This window comes from Eptesicus fuscus, chromosome 7, assembly GCF_027574615.1.
Source record: "Eptesicus fuscus isolate TK198812 chromosome 7, DD_ASM_mEF_20220401, whole genome shotgun sequence".
NCBI classification, from domain to species: Eukaryota; Metazoa; Chordata; class Mammalia; order Chiroptera; family Vespertilionidae; genus Eptesicus; species Eptesicus fuscus.
Genome location: NC_072479.1, coordinates 98,323,772 through 98,344,168, shown reverse-complemented (window position 1 = coordinate 98,344,168; position 20,397 = coordinate 98,323,772). Strand labels below are relative to the sequence as shown.

The window sequence follows — 20,397 nt, the reverse complement described above, 5'->3', positions numbered from 1 at the left end:
CCCTCTCCCCTTTATCAGGATTCCTTGGTTACACCTTGCACACTACCCTTTACCCAAATCTGCCTGGCATCACAGCTGTGTCTGTGTGTAAGATTCTTGGAATCAGTACTGCCTATTTCATTTTTATTTCAACCTCCACACCTTACAGATCATTGCACATAGTAGGACTTCCAAAAATGTCTGTAGAAATGAGCCGGTTGGTAGAAGAAAGGTAGTATGGGCGTGGTAGTCTCTAGGATTTCTTTGCACGTAACCCAGGTCCTGAAGTGATTACATGAGAGATTCAGGGATGGCAGGCCTCCCTCTCTCCCTGGGCCTCGGGGGCTGTTCTTTCTCCAGGGTGTGCACTGCTCTCGCAACTCCTAGAAAAGAATTTTAAAAAGGCCCTGATAGGCAGTATCTGCCCATTTCTGTGGTGTAAACTCTCCCTTCAGGAGGAGCCACCAGCACTCCAATGGAGCCCGGCTGCCTGGAATGCCCTTCTCTCCTCGCTTCCCCCAGCTGATTCTTGGTTGTTGCTGGGACTTAGTTCAGACATTGCTTCTCCCAGGATGGCATTCTTGACCAGCGCCCACCTGGCCCCTGCTGGCAGGAGCTCCGTTTCACGTGCCTCCTTGTTAACGTTGGTTATAAACAGCACTTCCCAGACCACGTCCTGATTGTGTGGCCTTGGACGGCTCCCTTCTGCTCTGCACTCTGTGGGTGGGCACCAGCTGGGCTTTGATTCATCCCCCTGAACCCGGCGCTAAGTACAAGGTCAAAGACGGAGAAGATGTTCAACACGTATGTTGGATGCAGGCCTGCTTTGACTCGAAAGGGCAGTAACCTTTGTACTTAGCTCAGGAGGAGTGCTTCATGGTGGTGCCTGTTCTATTCCTGCCCATTTTAGTTGCCACTCATACAGCTCTGCTCAGGTTTGAAAAGAGGGGTGGTTGGGTTAGTGATGAGACACAGGTACATGCCCCAAACCCAGGAGCAGGAAGTCACGCTCAGTGTTTATCTGGAATGTTGGAAATTAAGGCTTTTCATCAGGGATATAGGAAGCCACAAGGGTCTGTCTAGCTCTCTGTCTCCCTGTCTCTGTCTCTCCATCTTTTCCCTCTGACTTTCTCCCGGTCTTCCTCTCTTGCTCCCCAGTACCATATGCTGTCCCTCTCCGCCTTTCTTCGTTCATCAGCTGAGTTCTCCTCCCCCTCCTCTTCCTGTCCGGCTCCCTGTGTTCTTTCTTTCTTTGCACAACCCAGTATGGTCCACCAGCCCCAGCTCTGTATGTCGCCAGCTTAGGCACCTCCTGTCACTAATAGCTTCTCTTTGTGTGTGCCTTATTTAAAATTAGAGGCCCAGTGCACGAAATTTGTGCACTCAAGGTTTGGGGGTCCCTTAGCCCAGATTTCAAGAGGGCACAGGCCAGGACGAGGGACCCCACCGGTGCATGATCAGGGCTGGGGAGGGACTTGGGAGATTGGCCAGCTGGGGAGGGACCGCGGGAGGGCTCCAGGGTGTGTCTGGCCCATCTCACTCAGTCCCGATCAGCCAGACCCCAGCAGCAAGCTAAACTGGTCAGAGCATCTGCCCCCTGGTGGTCAGTGCATGTCACAGTGAGCGGTTGAGTGGCCTTAGCATATCATTAGCATATTATGCTTTGGTTGGTTGAATGGCCTACTGGGCGACCAGGCACTTAGCATATTAGGCTTTTATTATATAGGATTCCCCTGAGAATGCGTATGATGGGCTCAGCACTGCTGGGTGAAGCTCCCAGGGGCCATTGTGGATCAGGACCCCTGGCTGATACAACCTGTGGAGGGGAGGACAGTGTCAGGGTGGGACACAGCTATGGACTTGGGGTTGGGGTGGGGTAGCCACTTCGTCCTCCGGAAAATAATGGCAGGTCAGGATGGACGGAGCCCAGGCTGTTGGCCATGCATCCCGCCGGCTCTTTGTGGCGTCTGTTGGTTCCACCCAAGAGGAACCGCAGTCCATTAAAAGTACTCGGGCTTCAGCTTCTGGCATCGCCTCTGGGAGTCCAGTCAACACGTTCATTAATTATCCTCCGTGTGAGCAGATTTCCTCTAAAAAGCCTCCCGTCTGTTTGTTTTTTTTAGCCTCCTCCCGCGCCTCCCAGTGTGTCCAACCCCCATCCCCGCATCAATTGGTCACTGTCTTGGCTTTCTCCCCGGCATCTGGTTTGTCTCTGCAGAGTGCAGGGATGCGCTGGGCCGGCTGTGGTTCGGATGGACCACACTTAGCAGGAGTCCTCAGAGGAGGAGAGTGGGTCTCGGCTGTGGTCTGTCTCTTTGATTGATACCTGAAGGTACTGACATGTTTGGGCATTTGCTCTCTGGACACAGTTAGTCAATGTGCTAATAGGGGACTGCGAGCTGACAGTAAATAATAGCACATTTTATTTGACGCAGGGAAAGTATAGCCAGTACCTAGGATTGTCCGCAATGAGTCGGAAAAGGTTGCCCACACTGCAGTATTATGACTGAGCCTCTATATTTTTTATTTTTGAGCCTCTCCTTAAATGGTGTATATCACGAGGTATTGCAGGAACCTCGCAGTGACAAAGAGAAAGGCTTTAGAGCTGAGGTGGCAGGAATAAAAGCAGAGTGATGACAAAGAAGAGGCTCTCTCAGGGGTGTAGTGGAATGGTGAATGCAGTGGGCGGGGTTGGAGTGGGGTGGGACAGCCTGGCTCTTGGGGACATGACTTTGGAGGACCTTGCTGGGAGAAATGCTAGGACATGATTGGTTATGTGGTGCCACGCGAGGTTCTGGCCATCTTCGTCCTTCAGGCATTGTGTCCTTCTCTATTTGTTGCATCGGAGAGAGAAGTAAATGCCAGTGAAGTGTGTGTTGGGTAAACAGCTCTCAGAGAACCTGTGGCTAAGAGCACTCCTGTCCCATTGTGGGAACTTGCGTGTCCTCGAGTGGATTTATGGGCCCTCAAGGGCTCCTGTGGCTTTTTTTGGGATTTCTGCAGTGTTGTCACCTGACCTTAAGCAAATACTGAGGAGGTGAGGAGAACTGGGCCAGCGGAGGGGCTGGGGCCTTATCAGACCGGGAAGGAATGAAGCCCGTACCCTGGTGGAGCTGAGAGACTTACAAAGTACCTTCCAGAAGAGGTCCTGATGGGAAGCAGTGGTGACTGGCTTCCCGAGAGCCAGAGGCACTAATTGTGCCGCCTCCTTGCAGGTCTCCAGTATTGCACCGTCAAATAGGGTGCATACGTACATGGTGCCCGGTGGTGGTGGGTGAGTGGGTAGATGGACGGTTGGATGGATGGAAGGGAGGGAGGGAGGCAGGGAAGGGAAGGAAGGAAGAAGAGACCCATCGACATGACCATCAAGCAGACACACTTTGGCCTCCTGGGAGAGACAGAATGTAAGACCCATGGCTAAGAGCAGTTTGTGCTGTGTATCAGTTGGGAGTCACTTGGATTCTAGTAACAGAGAGACCAGCTAACCGTGGCTTAAATAGGCATATGTTTGTCTCACCATCCGAGATCTTGGAGGTCGGTGGTGCAGCCATCGGTTCTATGGCTCAGTACCGTCGCTGCTCTGGATGGGCATCTCGGCAGGTCTTCTGGTCCCTCATATCTGCGAAGACGGTTGCAGGAACTCCACGCGTAAGCAAACATTAAAAGGCATCTTCTCCTGAATGGCCAGATTTTAAACATTTCCCACCTACCGCTGCTTATCTGGCTTGTATTCCTAGCAAGGAACACCTAGTAGAGACTCTCTCACTAGGTTTGAATGAGTACACAGGTGGAGCAGCGTTACCAGATAAAATACAAGGTTCTGTTCGTTACAATTTCAGATACACATCTAACAATTTTTACTGTAAGTTTATCTCAAATATTGCATGGGGCATACTTGTGCTAACATAAAGTTATTAGCTTCCTCTGAAACTCCAATCTGACTGCTGTACTGTATTTTATTTCCTAAGTCCGGAAGCCCTCGGACACAGGGGTGACTCTCCGGGCATGGATGTGAAGGGTTGCCCCTGTTTCACAAAGCGAAGGCTATCCGTTGTCACGCTCCGGAAGCACAGGGGGTGAGGTGGAAATTTGAGTGTTGATTGTGCAAAGAGTTGAAACAACGTATCCAGAGGGAAACGTGAACTTGGAATTAGGAGTTAGTGATGGAGAATTAACTCAAAATTAAATACATGGTGGATGCTTTGTAGCTCCTGAGAGGTTTCCTAGGAGAACCCGCTGTCAGCTGGGATTCACAGTGTGAGCTCCAGGCCTTGGCTCGGCGCCATCTGTCTGTGATCACGCGGGAGACCTGAGCTGTGTGTCCAGGAGTAGCAACCTCAGCCCGGCGCGCACGCGTGATGCCGCCGGAGTGGTCGATGGGCTCAGATTCACCATCCTGGCCACGTGTCACTGGATTGGTAACGTTGGGAGAGAGAATTTCTGACCTGGGGACTTGTTTGAAATGCACATTCCCGGGCTCCGCGCCAGGCTCACGGCGCAGGTGCCTCGGGGATGTGCAGCCCAGGGTGGCTTACGCCTCAGCCAGCCCTCAGGGTGGCTCCGATGCCCACTCACGTCTGGGAGCCACCGCTCTGGACAGCGGAGGAGCCGGGGAAGAACGTGGGGCGTGCAGTTCAGAAAAAGGGCTGCCTGCAGGGTGGGCAGCGTGAGCACAGCTGGCCTCTGGAGGTGTTACCCCAATAGCCAGTTAGCACCCTGCCCCGAGGGACATTAACTCAGGGAAGCAGGGTGGCAGGGACCTGCTGTGCCTCAATGGCGGGCTCGTTGGGCCTAGAAGAAGGGGACCTGTTGGTGGTGAGCTGTCACGTGTGGCTGTTAAGAGCGGGGAAAAGTCCTGAGTTCTGTCCTGAGCTGGCCAGGAAGTGGCCGAGTGACCCCTCCAACTGCTAACTTTGTTCTCTGGACCTCAGTTTCTGATTGTGTGCAGTGAGGATTTGGGGGGAACAGCGCTCAATGTGGCTCTTTCTGGGCGAAGTTTGTCACGTAAAAGATGAACAGGTGGAAGTCCAGGGATTGCCCCCAGGGGAGCGAGTTCAGGTCTGCCCGCTTCCCGACCAGTTCTTGCTCCTGTTTTGTTACCTTCCTCATTTCTCTCCGCGGCTTGCAAACAAGTCCTCCGGGCAGCTCCCTGCTGCGGAGCGAGAGAGGCTGCCTGTGACTTGAATTTCGGAGGACAGCCTGGAGGGAGCCGGGGGGGCCTCGGAGGCCCTCAGCGCTGGGTTCACATTTCTAAAGGGCGGTGCAGACCAGGCGAAGCTGCATGAGCTAATGAACCTGTGGGAGCCTCCGTCTCAGTCTGAGTAAAGGGCTGATGAGGCCAAACTCCGCTGAGGGCAGTGGTGATGAGATAACGGTGCTCAGAAAGAACCGCCCCCTCCCCCCCCCCATTCTTCCCTCCTCCATACCTCAGTACACATGGAATAGCCCCCTGCATCCTGCCAGAACCTGAGCTCAGGGGTTGGAAGTCGGGGTGCCGAGGAGGCCAGAGTGCGGTTTGGACGGGTCAGCGGTCCGCGTGTGGTTGGTTGTTCTTGGAGAAGTAGCGGGGTGAGCGAGGCCACAGGACAGCAGGCCTGTGTGAGGACTGGTTGGGTAGCAATAGGAGACGATATCACAGTCCCTTTTCCCTGGAGGTTGCAGATTACCCTGCCATTGTCTTTTTGTTTTCACCTCTTGGGTTGGTTTGTGACTCGGGTCCATTTATATGAGCGTCCTTAGTTTCGTTTTTATAGGATCAAACCAGTTATTGCTGGTCTTTGTCTCCAGTGTACTGTGTGGTGTCTTTTCTCTCAGTGTTGACTATGGTCATTTAATCCTAAGAAGTGGGCAACATTCTTTCCCACCGTTGACAGATGAGGGAAGGGAAGGGACCTGCCCGGTGCTGCCCAGACAAACCAGCCGGGATTCAAACCAGTTTTGTCGGACTCCCGAGCCGGCCCTTCCATTTTTCCAGAGGAAGATCTGCTTTTTCTTTTTAAAAAAAATATATTTTATTGCTTTTTTACAGATAGGAATGGAGAGGTATAGAGAGCTAGAAACATCGATGAGAGAGAAACATCGATCAGCTGCCTCCTGCACACCTCCCTACTGGGGATGTGCCCGCAACCAAGATACATGCCCTTGACCGGAATCGAACCTGGGACCTTTCAGTCCAGAGGCCGAAGCTCTCTCCACTGAGCCAAACCGGTTAGGGCGGAAGATCGGCTTTTTCATTTCTTTGCGGTTCTGTGATCATGTGGCGGAGGAGGGAGACCGTCTCTGGCCTCGGGTCACCTCCACGGTTGGACAGAGCTGACCTCCTCTGTAGTAGCCACCTCCATGGGAAGGCAGGAGCCGGCCCCCCACTGCTCGGACCACCAGTGCTGACTGCGGGGGGCTCATGGCTAAATGCTGATTGTCCAAGGAGAAGAGGAGGCAGATCTCTAGACTGGCTATTTATGACTCAAGGGAAAAAAGAAGCCTATAATGCTTTTTTATAACTAGATAATGAAGGAATTGTGAGAGTAATTACACTGTCAGCCTGGGTCCAGCAGGGTGTGCTGGCCGGTGCGTTTAAACACGAGCCACCCGTAACCGCAGTGATGAGCGACCGCAAACTGTTAACTCACTGCTTCCGGCAGCCAGCGATGGGCTCTGCATTTATATCCCGGAGGCGGCAGAGGTGGGAGGGGCTGCGTGAGGGGCTGTTTGGGAGACACTTGAACGCGGGTCCAGAAGTGGAAATAGCCCCTCCCGTTTTGTTGTATCTGGTTTGGCGGATGCAGGGGGAGCCGGAACCTTTTGGAAAACCAACTCCATTCGTTTCTTTAATGATCTCCCGAACAGCTAAACCTTCTGGGGCTATTATGTATAATCGTTCTCTAAGCTGTATCCATTTCCCCTGGTCTGCGGCTGTCTCTCCCCCTCCTCCTCCTTTTTAAATAAAACGGATTGATTATAAGAAAACAGATATGAAATGAAGCTCTGAGCGTCTTGGCCATTCTCAGCCCTCAAGCGATGCGATTGCGCTCTCACGATGGGGGCGGTCCCTCACGGGGAGCCTTTGCGTACAAGCACGGAACCAGTCAGCCACGAGGACAGGCGGTTTAGGGGCTGTGAGTGAGCAGCTGTCGTTGTCACCGTGGACCCGCATCCGATACACCTTCTGTGAGTACAGCTCCACGCCAGGCGGATTTCTGCAGGCCGTGGGCGCTAGGCGGCAGGACCACAACTTCAACCTGACTCCCCTTGCAGCTGCTGAGCGCTGGGGCCAAGGCGACTGGCTCTCGTGCCCCCTGTGCTGCCTCGACTTCCTCCTTTGAAAGACTGCTATGTTAGTAACTTTTCATATTAGCCAAGTAGAATGCACGGTACCAACATGTACCTGGTCTCACTCACTCCCTCCCCCTCCCTCCTCCCTCCCTCTCTCTATCCCTTCACCCTGCTCACCCTTCATCCCTCTCTCCATCCCTCCATTCCTCCCTCAATTGCTGCGATTCTAACCCCTTGGTTTCCTCCATTGTTCTACCTGATCTTTTCTATGTCTTGACCCCACTTGGAGCCAAGACGAGACTTCCTGATGGTTTTCCATGGATGATGGATGGAGTGTGTGACTCCCTTGTTGCCCGGTTCCTGGGCTGTCCTTCTGTCCCGCCTCGCAGCCAGTGGTCCCTGGCCTCAGCGAACATTCTCCTCTTGAGCGTTTATCCTCTGAAGGCCTCTGGTTCCATGACCCGTGGCCCTGCCTGCCTCAAGGCTGCCTGTGCTCAGGGAAGGGCCGTCCTCCGAGGAGCCCAAGACCATTCGGGTCAGTGTTGGGCCTGGCATCCAGGTTTCCTGGCTTCCCGGCTTCCCTACCTAGGTTTCTCCACCGCCTCGTTCTCCACCGCCCGGGGTTGTTGAATAGGGTCATGGCAGAGCGTAAAGCTCTCTATGGCAAACTTGCCGGGGTCGAATCTTGGCATTAGCGTCACCAGTTGTGTGACTTGGGACAAATTAACTCCACTTTCCTGGACCTCAGTGTCCTCATCCATCAAATGGCGCACCTCGAATGGACAGCAACCATGAGCTCTCATGTTTATTTTCGGAAAGCGGGAAGAAGCAGCTTCTATTTAAAACGGACATTTCTACGTTCTCGTCCCTGCTCCCTGCTCTCCTCTCTGTCCAGTCTCGGGTGTTTCTGCTCCTGTCACTGGCTGCGAGGCAGTACTTGCTTTTCCTGAACAGCGGCCTGTGAATTCCTCTGCTGTGGACAACTCTCCTCACTTTTCTATTTTTTTTAAATATATTTTTATTGATTTCAGAGAGGAAGGGAGAGGGAGAGAGAGATAGAAACATCAGTGATGAGAGAGTCACTGATTGGCTGCCTCCTGCATGCCCCACACTGTGAATCGAGTCCTCAACCTGGGCATGTGCCCTGACCTCCTGGTTCACAGGTTGATGCTCAACCACTGAGCCACACCGGCTGGGCTCACCTCACTTTTCTACAGGAAAGCGATCAGCCCCTGTTTCTGGTTTCCAGAGCGTACTTCCATTCCATTCAGTATTTTTGGACACATTTCACCGAGAGTGGGAAGAGTTCTGGATTGGGGCTGGGTGTAGCAGAGGATTGTAGTCCAGAGGTTAGAGCCCTTGCAAGAGGATAAATCCAGTCTGTTCTCAGAGTCCTGGGTTCTGCCCTGCCACCTGTCTTGCTGCAGCCCCATGTGGAACTGGTCCATCCCTTCCTCCCTCCACCCCTCATCTCTCCATCCCCCCATACCCCCATCCTCCATTCCTTCATCCCTCCATTGCCCTATCCCTCCATCCCTCATCCCTCCATCCCTCATCACTTCATCACCCCATCCCTCCATCCCCATCCCCCCACTCCTTCATACCTCCACCCCCATCCCTCCATCCCTCATCTCTCCATCCCTCATCTCTCCATCCCCACATTCCCCCATCCTCCATTCCTTCATCCCTCCATCCCTCCATCGCCCCATCCCTCCATCCCTCATCTCTTCATTGCCCCATCCCTCTATCCCCCACCCCCCCATTCCTTCATACCTCCATCCCCCCATCCCTCATCTCTCCATCGCCCCCATCTTCCATCCCCCATCCCTCCATCCCCCCATCTCCCATCCCTCCATCCCTCCATCCCCCCATCCCCCCGTCCCCCCATCCCCCCATCCCTCCATCCGTCCATCTCTTGGCTCCCACAGTTTACAAAACACAAGAGCCGCAGGGTCACGCCTTGTCCTGGCACAGCTCTGCTTTAGCACAGACTCCTCTCCCTCTTCTGCCTCGGCTCCCCTTGGTCACCGGGTGATACTGCTACACCTGTGAGGAATCCAGTTGGAGCCCTGTGGTTCTCACCCCGTTGCCTCTCTGGCAATCCCTGCCACAGCACCTCATACGCAGGGGGGCTGAATAGATGAAGATGAATGATTTTCTAACATGAGGGCTTGGCACAGTTTGCTGTCAAAGGTCTTTTCCAGTTCTGTGATTTGTTGCTTTGGAAATGTCTGAAAATTTTAACTGGCCTCCTGAGAAAAATGTTACACAACATTTATATTCCGCGCTGATACCCCGTTGCTGAGACAGCGGCCTCCTGTCCAAGCGCACTCCGGTTTTCAAGGGCATTGCTGTCTCCTCTAGAGTACACTAGTAGGATCCCGGGGCCTGGTACCAGGGCCACTCTTTTGATTCATTCGACTCCAGTGAAAGCTGGGCAGTTGGGGTGCTATTAGTTCCCCAGAAACCACTCGCATCGCCGTATTCCTCAGCTCAGGACATTGAGTGGGTTTCTGGTGCACGTTGTATCCAGGCTGAACGCCTCGGTGTCAAGGGCCGAGGGGTCCTCCAGGACCCCCTGCGCCTGCCAGGCTCAGCCCAGCTTCCTCCCCAGCCAGCCAGCTCCTCGCTGTCCCTTTCCCATCACACGTGGCACAGCTTCCGAGCCTTTCCTGGACGCCATCGCTCTTCCTAACCTGCTCAACACCCTGGCTGATCCCCGCCCATGGTCATGTGCGAGCCGCAGACCTCGCTGTTTTCCCGGGCCAAGGCCAAGGCCAAGGGTTCCGCTTTCGTCTCTCCTTTGATTCACCACGTCTCTTCTGAGAAGCCTTTATTCTGTAAAATCCTAGCCCTACCTTGGTGACTGGGTATTCTGCAAAGGCTTAACACGTGTTCATACACTCTGTATTAATAACATGATTCTGCATTCTTGAATTTTCTCTATCTCCTTGAATTGCTGGCAAAGGCCATGCTGTCCCGAGCTGTGGTCTTCTGCTTCTTTAGCACCTGCCTGTGGTAGCTTTGCTCATGGAGCCGCTCACACAGACATTTGCTGAATGACAGTGGTATTTTCCTAATAGGAGTCCATCCACACAGCAGGGGCAGTGGAGTTCGATAATGACGGTGAACTTTTCCTTTTTTTTTTTTTTTCTTTCCACCTAGCTAAGATCTAGTGAGAGAGGGAAGTACATCACAGCCACATTGAGATTAATTCTACGGGAAAAGTGTAGCTGGTCCCAGGGCTTTCCATCTTTCTGTACCTGGACAAAGGCCGTTACTCTCAGTGGCCATTTCTTGGCACTGCATTGTGTCACTGGGTGATGCTGCTTGACACCCTGGCTGGCTGGGAGGAAGGTACTCAATGGAGAAAAAGGTTCTGCTTGGGGTCTGATGCAGCCATCAGCCTTTCTAGAGTAGAATCATGGAGCTTAAAATGGGGAAGGTCTTTTGAGGTTACCTTGACCACGTCATCCATTCATCCATCCGTTCACGCATTCGGGAAATATTTATCAAAAAACTGCTGTGCGCAAGGCTTTTCATGAGGCATCAAAGCGAGGATCCTAGGAAGCATGAAATCCAATTTGGAGAGCGGGCACCCATCAAATGGGAGCCCACGGGGGGTGGGGCAGGGGAGGGTTGTTGTGACCCCGCAGTGAGTGGCCTGTGTGGGAGTCTTGTTAAAATTGGTGCATTGCGATGGAGAGCAGGTAGCTAGGCACAGCCAGGTGTCCGGACAACCTTGAATAGACAAGAATGAGTTATGCTGATAGGAAGTTACCGGCTCAACAAAAAGCAGTTGAGCTGGAGCGGTCTTGGCATTCTCAATGCCAGTGGCGACATGGGATAGAGTTAGATGGGCCCTGGGTCCCAGTCCCTGGGTCACTCTTTTAAGATCTCTGTCCCTCTAGCAAACCACTGAGCCTTCCTGTGTGCCTCATGCTCATTGGTGGTATGAAGATGGCAATGACTCTTACATGTGCCCCCCTCCAAATGCGTAGGTTGAAATCCTGGCACTCAGCATCTCAGAAGGCGTCTGTATGTGGAGACAGGGCCTTGAAAGAGACAATTGAGCAAAATTAGATCACATGGGTGGGCCCTAATCCAGTGTGACTGGTGTCCCTATAGGAAGAGGGCATTAGGACGCACACACACACACACACACGCACACACACACAAGACAGCCATCTGTACACCAAGGACAAAGGGATCAGAAGAAACAAACCCACCCAGCCGGCATGGCCCAGTGGTTGAGCGCCGACCTATGAACCAGGAGGTCACAGTGTGATTCCCGGTCAGGGCACATGCCCGGGTTGTGGGCTCGATCCCCAGTGTGGGACGTGCAGGAGGCAGCCGATCAGTGATTCTCTCATCATTGATGTTTTTATCTCCCTCTCCCTCTCCCTTCTTCTCTGAAATCAATAAAAATATATTTAAAAGGAGAAGAAGAAGAAACAAACCCTGCTGACACCTCGGTCTTGGACTTCCAGCCTCTAGCACCATGAGAGCATACATTCCATTGCTCAGGCCACGCAAACTATGGAACCTTATGGCAGCCCTAGCAGCCTAATCTCATGACATTCACCTGAAGAGGGCAGTTACCGGAAGGCAGGCGATGTAATGTTGAGGTGACAGTGTGTGGCACGTGGTGGGGAGTCCTGGCGAGGCCAGGTAAGGCAGGTTCAGGCTGGAGCCTCTGCCAGGTCTCTGCACACATATTAACCAGCACCACCACAGTCCGTGGCGCTCCTCCTGGTAGACAGACTCACTGCCAGGAGACAGACTCGCTGCCGGGCGCACAGTAATAACAATTAGATTCCTGTGCCAATGGCAGGTCCACTGGGGTCAGCCACTTTTCTTCCACCTGTGCAAGCCGTTCACGAGAAGGCGCAGGGCTCAGCTGAAAGCATTTTTCCTCCTGCAGACCGTGTGCTTGATTCATCCCAGCAAATGACCACAGGAGTTTATGCTGAGGGTCCTAGCGGGGCCACATGTGGGGCTCCGTCCTTCTGAGCACCTCAGATTTCATGAGCCTGGTCCAGCGTCTGTGCCCCTCTTGGACCCGCTCAGTCCCTCTCGGACCCTCTCAGTCCTTCTGAGACCCTCTCAGTCCCTCTAGGACCCACTCAGTCCCTTGAGATCTGCTCAGTCCCTCTAAGACCTGCTCAGTCCCTCTGAGGCCCCCTCAGTCCCTCTGAGACCTGCTTAGCCCCTCTAGGGACCCACTCAACCCCTCTAGGACGCCCTCAGTCCCTCTCGGACCCGTTCAGTCCCTTTGAGGCCCGCTCAGTCTTTCTAGGACCCCCTCAGTCCCTCTGAGGCCCCCTCAGTCTTTCTAGGGCCCCCTCAGTCCCTCTGAGGCCCCCTCAGTCCCCCTCAGTCCCTCTAGGATCTGCTCCGTCCTGCTAAGACCTGCTCAGCCCCTCTGAGGCCCACTCAGGCCCGCTGACAGGCGTGCACACCTGTGCATTTGATTGGTCTCCGTTTGGTGGTTCTGCAGACCGTCCCAGAGCCAAGTACATGCTGGTTTCCTGGTTTCCGTCTGTCTTTCTCCGATGCCCTCCGTGCTGTGGTTTTCCTGGGGGCACTGGTCCCCAGGGTCCGCTGGCACTACTAAAGTCACAGTAGGACATCAGCCCCTTGGGCGTGTGGGTGGCCAGTGGGCGGCAGCCCCATCTGGAAACTAAAAAGAGAAACAGAATCCTCTCCTGTCACTTCCCCAGACTCTTCTGTGTCTGTGCAGGTAGACAAGGCCAAGTGGGGAATTTATGAATCGACACTTTTATTCCCAAAACAGCTTGATTTTTTTTTTAAGAAACGTTCTTTTGATTCCAAAGAACTGGGAGCAGGGAGTGAGTTTGGCTGGGAAGCCAGAGCAGTTGGAGAGAGGAAGGGGAGTGATGCACGGGCGCCTGGCCTCCCGGGCGCCTGGAAAATCTCCGCTGTGCACTGCGAGCGTGGCCCTGGACCCCAGCAGGAGGAACCCCAGAACCGTTTCCTGCGGGAACACCGGGAGACGTGCTTCCCAAGTGACAGTGAAGAGTGTCCCCCAGCCCACTCAGCTGTGTGAGTTCTGTGATAAGGTGCTGGATGCTTTCCCCCCCTCACCTGGCACCCCTGTATTTCCCGGGGGGCACGCAGCCAAGCGATGGGGCGCTGTGCAGAGGGCAGGTGTGCTCCCAGGTGGTCCCTCTTTAGCATTTGGCAGAAGGATGGCCCGGGGCAGGCACAGCAGCCAGTGTCAGGACATCGAGGAAGGGAAGTGGCACATGGGGTGGCCTTGCCCCCTTTTCCCTCCCGTTTCTTTTTTTGTTTTGTTAATCTTCACCCAAGGATATTTTTCCCATTAATTTTTAGAGAGAGTGGAAGGGATGGAAGAGACAGACAGAGGAGAGAAACCTTGATGTGAGAGAGACACATCGATCGGTTGCCTCCCGCACATGCCCAGACTGGGGCCAGGGATCGTTCCTGCAACCGAGGTACGTGCTCTTGGCCAGAATCGAACCCACAACCCTTCAGTTCACAGGCCGATGCTCTCTCTACTGAGGCAACCAAGCCAGGGCCCCATTTCTCTGTTAGGCATGACATCATTCAGCTGCACTGGGGCTGGTGAGCCTGTTCGGGATTCCTGGAGATGACAGCGTTCTTACTGGAGGTCATGCTTGCTTTCTCAGGCCGCTTTGAGTCTGCAGGAGTCCCGGCAGGCGGGCTGGTGTGGGGGCCAGAAGCGTCTGAGGTGGTAGCTGCCTCAGGCCAGGGCTCAGGGCGCATGACCAGGAAAAGAACAAGGTGGTAGGTTAGTTGTGAAAAAACCTGGGACCTGGCTATCCCGACTTGTTTTGCTAAATCATTTCCTCCCTTTAAAGCAACGCAGTCTTTACTAGACTCTCCCTTGCTGCCTCCAGGGGGAGGGGGGGGCGTCTGAAATCACATCAAGTTATTTGTTTAATAATTTATCCACCTTGGCAAGGTCAGGGCTGGCTTTCCCAGGTCACACACTGAGCTGTTGGCAGGGCTGGGACTCGAACCTGAGACTCCTTTCCCCTTCTCTGGACAGACTTCTGCTTTCTAGTTGGCTCACCTCTTTGCACTGCGCAGGGTGCCCCTGAGAGGGAGCCGTCCCTTCCTTCCCAGGCTGCGATGAGAAAGCCCTTCTGAGCCGTGGGTGGCGTCTGCCTGGAGGGATGGCGCTGGGGTGCGGCTGATCCTGTGATCCACGTTTGCTGTAATGGGAAGCAGCCCTCAGAAGAGAAAGGCGTGCATTTGTATGCAGCCCGTCCGACGGCGTGGAGATAAGCGCAGCGCCGCTCCAGCTGCACCCCGCCAGCACAGCGCCGGGAAGGCGGACCCACCCGGAATGCTGATTTCCTCACCGTCTTCTTCAGAAACCCCCTCCCCGCCGCCCACCTGGCTTTGTCAGCGTCAGGGGCAGCCTAGCCCTGCAGTGAGGTGCTTAGGTTCTGGAGGCAGCCCTGTGTTCACATCCATTTATTGATGGACGCATTTTCCATTTGTGATCCGTGGAGCTGTTGGGGGAAGTCACTTTCATGAGCTTCATTCCTTTCATCTACGAACTGGGCGTATTGATGCCCGCTGCATAGACTTCTAGAGTTAATACGGGAATGTAAAGCACTTTGCTCAGTGGCTGGCGCGTATGAAGCATTCAGTGGCAGGTGGGCGCTGGCTTCGTCAGCGGCAGCATCCTCGCTGTGGGTGTCTCGCTGACTTGGATGGATGTGGGAATGTATGGAATAAAATGCCCAGTCCAGAACCTGGCCTATGGTTATCTTTATTTTTTTTGTTAATCCTCACCCGAAGATATTTCTCCATTGATTTTTAGAGAGAGTGGAAGGAAGGGGGAGAGACAGAGAGAAACATTGATGTGAGAGAGACACATCAGGGGTGGGGATTGAGCCTGCAACGAGGTACACGCCCTTGACCAGAATCGAACCAGGGACGCTTCAACCTGCAGGCCTATGCTCTATCCACTGGGCAAAAACCGGCTAGGGCATTTTCATTTATCCTATCTAATAAAAGAGTAATATGCAAGTTGACCATCACTCCAACACACAAGATGACCGCCCCCTGTGGTCAAAGATGGATTCCCCCATGTGGATACAAGATGGCTGCCACCAGATGGCCGGCAGAGGAGGGCAGTTGGGAGGGACCAGGCCTGCAGAGGAGGGCAGTTGGGGGCGACCAGGCCTGCGGGGGAGGGCAGTTGGGGGGGACCCAGGCCTGCAGGGGAGGGCAGTTGGGGATGACCGTGCCGGCAGGGGAGGGCAGTTAGGGGTGACTGGGCCAGCAGGGGAGGGCAGTTAGGGGCAATCGGGCCAGCAGGGTAGCAGTTAGGCATCGATCAGGCTGGCAGGAGAGTGGTTAGAGGGTGATAAGGATGGCAGGCAGAAGCGGTTAGGGGCAAATAGGCAGGCAGGCAGGCGAGCGGTTGGGAGCCAGCAGTCCTGGATTGTGAGAGGGATGTCCGACTGCCCCTTTAGGCCCGACATCCCTCGATGGGTCCCAGATTGGAGAGGGTGCAGGCTGGGCTGAGGGACACATACCCCCCATGCACCAGGCCTCTAGTCTATGTATATATATAAAAGCCTAAGCGACCATCTGACTGGTAGCTATAATGTGCAATGACCACCAGGGAGCAGACGCTCCAACCAGTAGCTATGACACGCATTGAGCACCATGGGGCAGACACTCAACGTAGGAGCTGTCGAGCTGTGGTGACTTGGGAGCTGCAGTTCTCGGGTGACGCACCCGGAACCAGAGAGGAGGGAGTCCGATTCCAGGGGGCGTCACCCGAGAACCGCCCTCTCACAATCCAGGACCCATCGGGGGATGTCGGAGAGCCGGTTTCGGCCCGATCCCTGCAGGCCAGGCTGAGGGACCCCACTGGTACACGAATCCGTGCACCGTGCCTCTAGTATTTAGTAAACAAAGCTGTTGCTGTGGATGGGATAACTCAAAGATCAGAGCAATCGAGCAGATACACCAGAACTTGGAGAGACCGGGCCTTAGATTCTTTTTCCTGCCCTGTCTCAAAGTCACCATCTTGGCCGAGTCGCTTTGCTTGACATAACGTCACTCTCCTCATCTGTGCAGTGGGCTGACAGAGCATTGCGTGGTGCTGAAGGGAGACCACAGAAAGTCTCCATTCAGTTAATGGCGGTTGGATCTGCATTGTGGGTGACACCAATGTCACTCGTTCTGGGGAATAAACTGCCTGTTGTACATCTTACCCTTTAACTCCGTGATTCTAGTTTTAGGAATGTGCCGTTTCCGAATACAGACTCCAGAAGCAAAGGGGAGAGTGAGACCTGTGGGAATGGTTCATTAGCAGTGCTGTTTAAAATAGCCCTAAATTTAATGGAAAAATATCCTCGGGCGAGGATTAACCCAAAAAATAAAAATATAGCCCCAAATTGACAACTCCGCATGCATCCCAGGTCTTCAGGCAGTTTGGTGTTTCAGTACCACAGCGCCCCCTGTGGCCGTGGGGAGCGTCAGGAGCATGATGCCAGCCTGTGGGAGGTCCCATCTGGGAGGGAGCTGAGTGATGATGGGAAGGCAGCAATCCAGTGATTTCCCTGAGGCCCAGAGAGGGCTAGTGGTTTCTGAAACCAGTTCTTCATTCCACTGAGCACCCCTTCCTGCAGGTCCCCTGCTTTGGCCACAGTCAGGGCACTGCCCTGGAACCTCTGCAGTGCCTGGCCGGTGGCCTCAGAGGTCTGGTGGCCGTGCCAGAGCAAACCGGACTTGCTCAGATCCAGGGCTGCTTAAATGCCACTAAGCGGTTCCTTTGGCAGCAAGTGACAGTGGGCAAAGGGCAGCGCTGGCAGAGGCCCCAGAGAGGAGGGGTGTGTGTGTGGTGGGGGAAGGGGGGTGATGCATGTGGCAGGTAGGAAGGGCAGGGACCTGGAGGCTGGGGCAATTTGATATTTAAAGGCCTTTCTGTGTGTAGACAGAGACTGGGCAGCCGTCTGGGCGCATAGGCGGTAGCTTATCTCCTCTGCCTGGGTTTCCCTGATGGGCCCCTGTGCCTTAAGGCAGCTGTGACTGGGGAATGGGGTTGGGTCCCTTGAGATGCGGAGTCCCCCTAGGACCTAGAGTTTTGCTCAGAAGGTTCTGCCTCTAAGGACCATTGGAGGGCTCAACAAGGGACTCTTCAGAGCTTTTGGCTCGGAGTGAGTGCCTAGTGAGTGTCGGCTGCCTAACCGTTCTTGGAGGTGAGGTGTGTGTGTGTGTGGGGGGATGAGCATTCATTTGAACGTTGACCCTTTTAGGAACACAGCAATCATCTGGCCAGGATTTCGGGGGAGAGGGGGCGGACTCCCAATTTCTAGCACAGTACAGCTGTCCACGCACGCATACCTGTGCCTGCTAACAGCTCTGCAAATACAGCATCTTGGAAAACATTAGCCTGGAATGTGGAGGGCTGGAAATAGAGTTAACCTACTCCAGTAGGTTTATCCTTCTTTTCATAAAGTCATTACAGCCTGTGATAAAAGAAATGAGAGTCCATAAAATGGGAAATTAGACATGTGGTAATTCCTAGGATTTAAGATCGAAGGATCTGATAATTCAGTGCTTTATAGGGGCAGTCTTATTCCACCATCCCTCCGCCTAATGTCCCACAGCAGCTGCCCACGCTGAGGATAAAATGAGAACTCGGCCTGGTGCACACACCTGATTTCACTCCTCCTCAGTCAGTTTCATTTTTCTGGCATTCTTATTCAACATTCTTGAAGGTGCATCTCAAACAACCAATGTGTATTAGTTTCTTGTTGCTGCTGTAACCAATTACCACGAACTAAGCTGCTTAAACTAATGCAGAAGTATTTGTTTGCACTTGTAGAGGTCAGAAGTCCAATGTCAGTCTCTCTGAGCTGGAATCAGGGTGTCCGCAGGGCTGGCTCCCTCCTGAGGCTCCGAGAGCAGAATCCATTTCCTTGCTTTTTTCCAGCTTCAGCTGGTCGCCTGCATTCCTTGGCTTTTGGCCTCTTCCTTTATCTGCAAAGGGCATCGCTTCAATCTCTGCTTCCTTCATCACACCGACTCGTCCTGCATGTCTCTTAGAAGGGTCTTGTGATTACATTGGGCTCAGCCAGATCGTCGTCCAAGATAATCTCCCCATCTCAGGGTCTTTAGTCATACCTACCAAGTCTCGTTTGTCCTTAATAGAACATTCACAAATTCGAGGAATTAGCGCATGGGCATCTTTGGGGGCCCATTACTCGGCCTACCCCAGTGCAGTTCCCTGCTCTTCGTACCTAACATTCTCATGGCCTGCACCTCGGAGGACTGGTTGATGGGTGCCCAGGAAAGCGGGGGCCGGGGCAGTAACCATGGAGACATCCCAGGGAGAAGCCCTGCGTGCTGATTTCCATGCAGCCTTGTGGGCCTGGAATTGCATTTCCCCCTGGAGACGGAGGCCCCGTGGGCTTCAGCCTGTCAGGTTCCATGTTTTCCTGTCCCTTCAGCTGTCCTCATTCCCTCTTTGTTGTGCTGTACCAGATCGGCCTAAGTGAAAGCCAACAGACAATTTCCCATTAACATTTATATTGCTTTTCCTTTCTGTTTCTTGGCGAGGCTCTGAAGACCGGGATGGCTGCGGAAAATCTTCCATCTAAATAATGTCCCTTTTGGGGACTGGATCCCGGCTTTTTGCTGGGCTGTGGAGAAGAGTGGGTGTGGCGGACTCATGAGCCCAGAAAAAGTTAAGGCACAGAATTCAATCCAAAAACTGCAAGTTGGATTCAGTAAACGCCGACTGAATTCCATGTCTGCTATGCTGGGTCTTCTCGGTGACCTAGTGTTTGCTAAGTGGTTATTACATGCCAAGCATTCTTCCAAATGCTTTTATTTTATCAACTTTTTGACTTCTTGGAACTGCCCTGTGAAATGTAGTTCCCATTATTATTCAAGTTTTACGGAAAGAGAAACTGAGGCAGGGAGGGGTTGCTTAGCACGTCCAACGCAGTGAGTGGCATGGGCCCCAGAGCCGGCTGCTGTACCACCCTGCTGATGGGGAAGAACCAGCGTCGGCCCCCGGATGCGCGTGGTCCAGCGGTGGCGTCTGAACTGGCCTGCCCTGCAGGGTGGGAGGGAGAGCCACAGGGCGTCAGGGTGTGGAGGGCATCCCAGGCAGCGGGAATGACAAAGAAATGCAAGCATTTTATTCTCAGCGCATGATCTTAAAGTAGGACATGGACTTGCAGCAGCTCCTCCTTCGAAGAACTTAGTGCAGAGGGAGACTTGGTGTGGAGGAAAGAATGGATCTGGGTTTTGATCCCAGCTCTGTGATAATTAGCCGTGGGACTCGACTGGAGTTCTTGGACACACGCGAGAACGCGTGAATATAAACAGGAAAGGACGTGGCCCGTATGAGGTGCCTTACCAAATTCTGGGAGCAGCGGGCTCTAGACTGAGCTGCGAGGAGCAGTTCTCCGAGCCACACAGAACCTGCCCACCCAGCGGGGGAAGCCACGGGGTCACCTCCTCCCGGGAGGACCACATGAGTCCGCGGGAGCCAAGGCAGCGGCGGAATGGGCGCCTTATTTGATGCTCATGAAGTTCGGGACTAGACTCGGGGACCTAACGACAGATGCCTCGGGAGGAAACACACGCCCCTCGTGCATGCTCGCCAGGAAAGCATAAAAGCAGCCCAAGAGCTGTTTTACCCCCTGCTGTTCATTTGGGCCTCCCATCTCACACAGGAGTGTGGGCCCCGGAGGGAATAGCGTTCCCAGCAGGTGTCCTGCATGTGGAGGCATTTCGGAAATGTCTCCTGTGGCTCTCACGTACTCAGGGGAAATACAAAACAATCCCGTTGTAAATGGGAGAGGATGGGGGACGCAACGGTTTCTGCATTTCACTCAACTTGTTCAGGCGTCGCCCCGGCGGATTCTGATAAGTTGTGCGGGTATATTGCCATATTCAGAGCAGCCACGCAAAAAGCCGTGGACAGAGCTACACGAAAAAGCACTCTCAGGGAATCAAAGTGGAATTCTGAAAAGTGGTCAAGGACCCTGCAGGAAGGCAGGGACACCCCAGTGAGAGGCCCCCACAAGCCCGCCAGCAGGGCTGAAGTGAAGAAGACGGACAGCGACAGATGTTGGTGAGGTTGGGCGCAGCTGG

General features: G+C 53.8%; 1 protein-coding gene and 1 non-coding gene across 4 annotated transcripts in view; both read left to right on the top strand.

Annotated features, from left to right (window-relative positions):
- The window catches only part of LARGE1 (LARGE xylosyl- and glucuronyltransferase 1), a 437,563-nt gene that overhangs the window by 143,182 nt on the left and 273,984 nt on the right, over positions 1-20,397 (top strand). The gene's annotated exons all lie outside the window — the stretch shown is intronic.
- Positions 16,942-17,078, top strand: LOC114232728 (small nucleolar RNA SNORA76). Its single transcript, XR_003618816.1, has one exon. It is a non-coding gene; the product is annotated as a small nucleolar RNA SNORA76 (small nucleolar RNA).